Here is an 8,410-nt window from a genome sequence, read left to right as displayed (position 1 = left end):
CCTTACTTTAAAAAGCAATCCTCTTCTAATGATATATTTATTTGTGTACATCTAGGTGAGAACAGATCCTTATAGTTCTATTATTTTTATTTATACTAGAATAAGAGATGCAACCCATGGGATCCAATCAACTTTTGAAAGAACTACTTCAACTTCCATTCAATCCAGTTCCATTTTAATGTTTTTGCGTATGACAAATGTAACTGATCATGCTTTGTGAAAGTTGGTTGTTATATTATTTTGCCTTTGATGTACTTGAGTTCACAGTGTTGTCTTTGAACATAGGAATAGAACCACAAAGTTACTCTTCATGATAGTAAGTGGAGTATGGAGGTTATTGATGGGACTCTAATCTAATGGCAACTTCCTGACCCCAGGAAGTTCTAGTCCATTTGTTTATATACTATGTAGGTCCAATGTATCTTGATAGTTACTATATTTTCAGAAATCATTCCAATTAGAAGGATTTTTTTTCCAGTGTGAGTTTTTAGTTGTAATTCTGATGACTTTAGATTAGTATCTTTGAAATACTGCTCCAATTCACATTGTGATATAATTGTTATATAGCAGATATAGTGTCCAATTGTATTGATAATAATTTGGCTTTCATCTCTGGTATAAGCTGTATAAGGTGCTCATTTCAATTCACTTTCTATGGTATAGATTTTCAGGTTAGCAATCCCTGATTCATTTTCATTATCACATTCTTCAACTAATGCCAGTCCCATTGTGCTCTTTTTACAGCAAGAGCTTATATTTAGCAAAGTTTGCTTTTTCCTGACAACAGGCTCTCTGAATATTATTAATTTTATTGCATCTTTCCTTTGAGCTGGTGTGTGTGAATATCTGTGCAACAATAGCAGAGTTCATCTTGACTTATAGTTCTAATGCAGGTAGTCCTCGACTTACAGCCAAAATTGAGTCCAAAAGTTTTGTTGCTAAGCAAGACATTTGTTAACTTAAGGTATCTGGTGCTCCTGCCTGGAGCACCGAAAACCATTCTGATACAGTGCTACGGAGGGCCCACCTGCCCACCCGAGATCCTTACCTGTCTTTTAAGCCTTTGGTGCTTCCGTGCACGTGCATGGCATGTACAGCACCTGCCCAATGATTCACCGAGCAGCTGAAGCGTTGCGGAGACTTACGGAGGCATCACGGGCAGGTACGACACATGAGAGCACTGCACGCATGTGTGCTGCGCCATGCACGTCAATGTGGGCGACACCGGGCCCATTCCAACTGTACCAGTTGGAACGGGATCCGGAACCCACCACTGCTTTGAATGGTCATTAAATGAACGGTTGTAAGTCAAGGACTACTTGTACCTGTAGTATTAGTATGAGAAGGCAAAATCACAAAACTGCATCTCACTTATTTTGGCCATGTCATGTGGGGGAATTCTTTTTTTTATTAAAAAGTTTTTTATTAAACACACATTAAAACATTGGACACAGTGTAACCATCCTGGCAATGTCTTTGCCATACATACTAGAATATAAGGTTAAATATTATAACCACCGTGCTTATTTACAGTTGGTCTATTCAGTATTTCCAAATATAAGGATATCAATTTTCCATCCATGTTGCTTTGTTGTTTTCTTGTACATTTTCATTGTTATGATTTCATACATAATTCTAATCTCCATTCTATAAATCTTAGTCATTGCTTATTTTGGATCTTTCCTTTTTTTGTTCCAACATTGATAAAAATTATCCCAGATCTTATAATATTTGTCTTTGTTCTTCAATTCTTGTGGGGGAATTCACTGGAGAAAACAATTATGTTTGAAAGAGTTAATGGTAAAAGGAAACCAGGGTGCCAAAAAACACAACACAAAGGGCAACATAAAGCTGACACCAGCCGTAGTATAGAACAATTCAATAGTGCAAGATTGCAAAATGTGGAAAGATCTGGCCCATAGAATCACTAAGAGTCAGACATGACTGAATGGATAACACCATCATCATAGTATTAGCACAATTTCCATGAAGATAGCAATTTCAAATGCTTAATCTACCTTTGCTGACAATATTTTTAGTGTGCTCTTTTAGATTTCATAGACTAGCTAGTTTCTCAAGGCACTGCTTTTTTAGTCTTTACAAAACTTGCAATTTCAGACAACTTAAATATATTGATATGCCCATGTTTCTGAATTGTTTTTATTAGTTTTGCAAAGCTGAATTATGAGGAATCATGTGTAATGTGTAAGCTTCTTAATAAACTACGTCTTGCCTATAATAATAATAATAACAACAATAATAATAATTATCTATCTATCTATCTTCTATGTATTCTATCTATCTATCTATTCTGTTAAGATGCAGTCTGTTGTTCCTTTAAATGGCTTCTACTGTACAGTACAGTGGAGTTGTCATAGTAACGGCTTCACAGTACTCCACAAAGGGCTCCCTCTGGTAAGGGGGAAAATCCAACATTAGAAATTGTGTTTGATCTGGACATTTTCCCCCTATAAATAAATACTTAGGCAAAGCCAAGCTATCGGTTAGTGCTTACTAAAACTGCTTCTTTTCAGCAACTACTGTATTTTTTGCGTCAAAAATTTTCAACTATGCATATAAAAATCCTCAAACAAATGCCTCTTTCTATTAAAGTTTATCACATTTCAGATACTTTTTTATTTGTAGATTTGTTTTTATGCCTTTCCACTTCCCTGAGTTAAGGCCTGAGAGGTTTATTATTACTGCAATGTTATTGCAATTATTTTATAATCCCACTTTTGTTGATGTTGTTGTGTCTCTTCTGCTGATCAAACAATAGATACCAAAGTCAAGGGCAGGTTTGTCTGCCACTGGCTTTCATGATTCATCTACAAGAATTAAATCCCAGAGTCTGTGAGATTATAACACACATAGGCAAGGCAAGCAACCGTATCAAATTCCAGGCATTCTTAATTAACCAATAACAATAAATAACATTTTCCAGTGACCAACCTGTCTAAACCTTATCAATCACAGCAACATTCCACTTTTAAGTATGCATCACAATTTTTCAGGCACTTGAAAATGTCAAATGTAAAAATGGTAGATTTATATTTGCATGACTTATAACACCTTCTCTTGTCAGAAAGCACCAACCAGTGGCATTGTCCAGTTAAGTGCATAATTTATTGCAAAAACTAATTTCCTGTCATGTTTATTATGTGTGGAATAGCTTTTCCAATCCAATTCTTGTGTATTTACTCAGTAAATTCTTACTATGTGCTTATTCCTGAATAAATACACTTAAAAGAAATATAAGAATGCAACCATCACTTATACAAGGTGCATGATTTGATATTTTATTCTGTTTTTTAAAGAAAGGTTCAAAACATACTTTGACATTTTGTTTTCTTTTTCCTTTCCCTGCATCATCATCATGGTTTTCTTTCTACCAAATCAATTCTGGCATGTTTTCTTTGTTTCTGGAGTCTGGTAAAGCCAATTTTCAACACCAACATTTCTGGCTTGATGGTTACACGCGGTCGAAGAGAATTCTTTTAAGAGAATTCTAGTCATTAATAGTGAAAATGAAAAAGCCAATGGTGGAGAATAGATCCTAAGTATTTCCTAGTTTAATCTGCCTGTCTTCATGAATTATTGTTTAAACTTATCTATATCCTTTATTTTATAATGTTTAATGAATAGAATGGTCAGATGTCCTTTACTGAGGACCATTCTTTATCTGAAGAAGCTCTCTTGCTGAAAGTTTCAAAAGCAATCTTCTACTGATGGATGGTGCAGGTAGGTCCCACTTAAATATAAATGACTACTAGAGTTTGGAAGTTACCAATCAAGAGTAAGCACCTTCACAACAAACTGAATGTGCACATAGGTTGCTGGTCACAATCCTGCCACTATTAATGGACTTTATTTTTAGCTACATTTTTGTAGTTTTGTTCACTGCACAAAGTCCACTGGAGTTGAGCAGCCAATACAACAACACAGGTATTCAAATTGTTAGACCTGAACAACCTAGTTTTTTAAAAAAGCATCCTGCTTGGAACTACCTATATTGTTTGCTACTTTAATAATACTTAGGTCCTTGGTTGGGACTTGAATTATTAGGTTTACACCACTCTGATACTGTAAATCTAAGTGTAGATTAACTCATAATAATAATAATCAATGACAATGAATTATGCCCTTCATTCACTATGTGACAGATTCTATTTACCAAGGAGTGGACATGGAATATTGCAAGTATACCAGACAGTTGAAAAAGAAAAAATAGGGCATTGGAAAAATACCTGACGGACAGAAGAAAATGCACCAAAGCTCACAAAATACTGGAGAGACCAAACTGGCCTATAGAAAAGACCAAATGAAAAAAAAAAGACATACCAAGGCAAAGTATTATATGGCCACTACATTAAAAAAAAAAAGCAAGTAAAGCAGATAACAACAACAAGCTTCAATGGTTAAGAGTGGGGAAATTGAGACAGAGGGGTTAATTACGTCTGTACAAGGCATGAAAAATAAATGCACATAAAATCAGAATTGAGAAGACAGCAATAGACAGAAAATGCTATTTCTGCAAAGAAGCTAAAGAAACAGTGGGCCACCTAGTTAATTGCTGCAAGAAGATTGCAAGGACTGGCCAGAAACAATAGCAGGACAAAAAAGTAACAATAGCAGTGGACTTATATACCGCTTCATAGGCCTTTCAGGCCTCTCTAAGCGGTTTTACAGAGAGTCAGCATATTGCCCCCAACAACAATCTGGGTCCTCATTTTACCCACCTCGGAAGGATGGAAGGCTGAGTCAACCCTGAGCCGGTGAGATTTGAACCGCTGACCTGCTGATCTAGCAGTAGCCTGCAGTGCTGCATTTTAACCACTGCGCCACCTTGGCTCAGTGCCACTGGAATATTTGTAACATATACCACTTTCTTGCAGGCAGGAACTCATGATACCACAAAATAGGCAAACTAACAGAAAATGAAGAAGCTAAAGTGCTCTGGGATTTTAGGATTCAAACAGGCAATCACATGCCACATAATATCCCAGACTTAACAACTGTGGTTAAGAAAGACTAAAATGTCCGGATAATAGATGCTGCAGTACTTGGAAGCAGTAGAAGAGAAGAAAAAAGAAATCACAAAATACAAAGAACGACCAGTAGACGTAGAACAACTGTGTCAAAAATAACAACATTGTACCTACATGATAGGCATGTTGGGGGCAATCCCCAAAATATCTGAAACACAATTTGAACATTATCAGCATTGACAAAGTCACAATCAGTTGATTGAAAAAGGCGGCTTTACTTGGAACAGTTTTTACATCCTGCGATGATACCTTTAACCATCAAAAACCCTCTTTCTATCCTAGGTCCTATTCCATACATAATTTGAAAGGTTGATAAAAATGTCGAATCCAGTCTAAACATCTCATTTATTACCTTAATAAACACCTAGTTTATATGCTTGTGCAACTAACCATAATAATAATCCAGTCTAAACATCTATTTGACTGTATGATCAGGAATAACCTCTCATAAATATCAACCTAAAGATACATGTGGATTTCCACGGACACATTTCAGCGTGAATATACATCCAATTTTGCCTCCTTCTTGTATGATATTGTTGTTGATGGCTATAATGATGATGCATGAATGGCCACCGTGACAGTGAATCAGCCTTATTTCAAAAATAAAGAATATTAAATGTTAATTTCATATTTGTTTGTCTCAGACTTTATTCATCTTTTTCCCTTCTTATACCCTGATTTGGAAATCAACACTATAACACCATTTGCTGCTATACATGAAGACTATAGTATAGCTAAAAAAGTAATATGCGGGAGGGGGAGGAATTGAATGCTATCCCAAGGTAAATATAGCTGGTTGAATTTTCTATATCTGTTAATTGATTGAAGTATGTTTTAGCCAGAAAATGAATCATATTTAAATATGTTTCTGTTCCAATATTCACACTGTATTAAATATTGTAAATAAAAAATTCTAAATCATTAAAAAACACATATTCATCTTGCTAAAGGAGCACAGTGTAGCTCTCTTAAGTAAATTTCTTACTCATGGCTAATCCTAAATAAGGTTTAATATGGTTTGAAAATGCATGCCATATGTACTTCCTCCTGCCATTTCATGTAAAAGTTTTGATAAAGGGCTATAAAGAACACTGATAAGAATTATATAGAATCTGCACAATTTCTCTCTTTTTTTTTAATTGGGTCAATTTAAATTACCAGCCTACTATGGTTTTTAAATATTTGATTTATAATCAGTCAGAATAGCTAAGCTAAATGGCTATTGCTAAAAATGAGAAAGCAGATCTTCTGGTAGAATTTTTAATAATTGGAAAGTTTCAGGTGGGAATAAGGTGATTTAATAGAGTGCACATTATACAAAGAAATTTGTTCATTAGATAAATGTTAATTCTGTAGAATGATCTTCTTCCACCAGAGGGCAATCTTATACTTTAAAGGTTGATTTTTTAAACTAATAACAAGATGATTTTTTTTCTTTATAAGCGATCTAAATCCAACACAATCTATTTTTTGGCAGTCAAATTTGATTTGAACAGGTCTTTTGTCAATTATTTCAAGAAGAAATAATGATTTTCTAAGCATTATTAATAATTGCAAAACTTACATATAAAACAATGGCAGAACATAGTTTTCTACAACATGTTATGTTGTACTCCTGAACTCCTATTGTACACCCTGAACTCCTAATGATTGTAAAACTACAAGTAATTAGATTGGAGTGGACCAGAGATGGGTTCCTACTGGTTCAGACTGGTTCGGCCAAATAGGTAGTAAATCAGCCAGCCATGTCCCCGATCTGGCTCTATCGGCAGTGCCATAGGCACCGCCATCTTCTTTTTTGCTTCTGTGCATGTACAAAAGCATTTTTGCCTACTGTGCATGCACACATAGCATGCATCAAGTGTGTGCTTGCAGCACGCATGCGCCCAAAGCGTTTCCCTGAACGAAACGGCAGTAGAAGAACACAGAACCAACCCCTCGAGTGGACTCATTATGATGATACCTTATTCACTAGCCTCTGTCTTACTGGCTCCTGGATTTTACCAAGTATAGCCCTCACACATGTAATTTGGTTAAGTTTAGTTACTTTGATTTAGGCACAGGTTGTCCTCGACTTACAACCATTCGATGAGTTACCATTCGAAGTTACAACGCCCCAAAAAAGGGACTTATGGCCATTTTTCAAACATGACCATTGCAATATCCTCATCGTCATGTGATCAACATTCAGATTCTTGCCGACTGGTTCATACCTATGATGATTGCAGTGTGCCAGGATCATGTGACCTTCTAACCAGAAGCCAAATTCATTTAGCAACTGTTTTACTAACTTAACAACTGCAGTGATTTGCTTAACAACGTGGGCCAAAAAGGTTGTAAAATGGGCAAAATTCGTTTAACAAATGTCTCACTTAGCAACAGAAATTTTGGGCTCAATTGTAGTCATAAGTCAAGGACGAACTACATTGCCCAACTCCAGAATGACTTTGGACAATTCACAATATAACAGACAAAATATAATATGAATTAAAATCAATTAAAAAAACAAGCAACAATAAAGAAGAAAAGGAAGAATTTGGATACAAATCTGTCCCTTATTTCTGCAATTATAAAGGAAAGAAAGTTTTTTGAGCTCAGAATTACAGCAGATTAAAACTTAAGAACTGTCCTGCTAAATCCACTCAATTTCTTATTCTTGTCCCTCAGTAACTATTATCAGATTTCATTTTCACACAGAACTGCAGAATATAGCGAGAACCCAGTATTGAAGATTGCCATAGTAACCCCTTTATCTTCCATACCTTTTTAAAAAAGGAATATTTTAATTTTTTTTAAAAAAAACTTATGCATCACAACAATTCTTGTTATTTCAAAAATAAGCAGTGCTGTCAGGAGGAGGATAGTGAATTTTTATTTAGATATTAACAGATTAGTTGTTTTACTCAAATGTTTGGAAGATATCATTTTAAGTAACAACTCATGCTTCAGTTTCATGTATTCAGTAATGTAAGCGTACATTCTGTCTGAAATCCCTTCATGTAGAAATGTGGGGAGAAGACAAGCAATGCAAGTACCCAAAAGCAAATGTTGCACAACAATAAAGTTGACAAGATTCATAAATTTATTTATCCCTTTAAGCTCTTAGAACGGGTTACAAATACATAAATAAATCATAAACAGTCTCCTGTGAAGAACGCCTATCGAACTATTAATCATATTTATAAAGTCCAACCAAAGAGATTAGCCATATTGGCAGTAGCGATTCTTTTGTTGTTTCCTCTCTTCCATTTGAAATTCACCAACCAACTAGATTTCTGATGATGGAACATCAGCAGCAGACTCAGCCAAAAGCAGCAAGCTAGTTTAGGGGATATATAGGACAGGTCATATAGTACATT

This window comes from Thamnophis elegans, chromosome 5 (genome assembly GCF_009769535.1).
Source record: "Thamnophis elegans isolate rThaEle1 chromosome 5, rThaEle1.pri, whole genome shotgun sequence".
In the NCBI taxonomy this organism is placed as follows: Eukaryota; Metazoa; Chordata; class Lepidosauria; order Squamata; family Colubridae; genus Thamnophis; species Thamnophis elegans.
The sequence above is the reverse complement of the archived record's forward strand: the minus strand, read 5'-3'. Positions refer to the sequence as shown.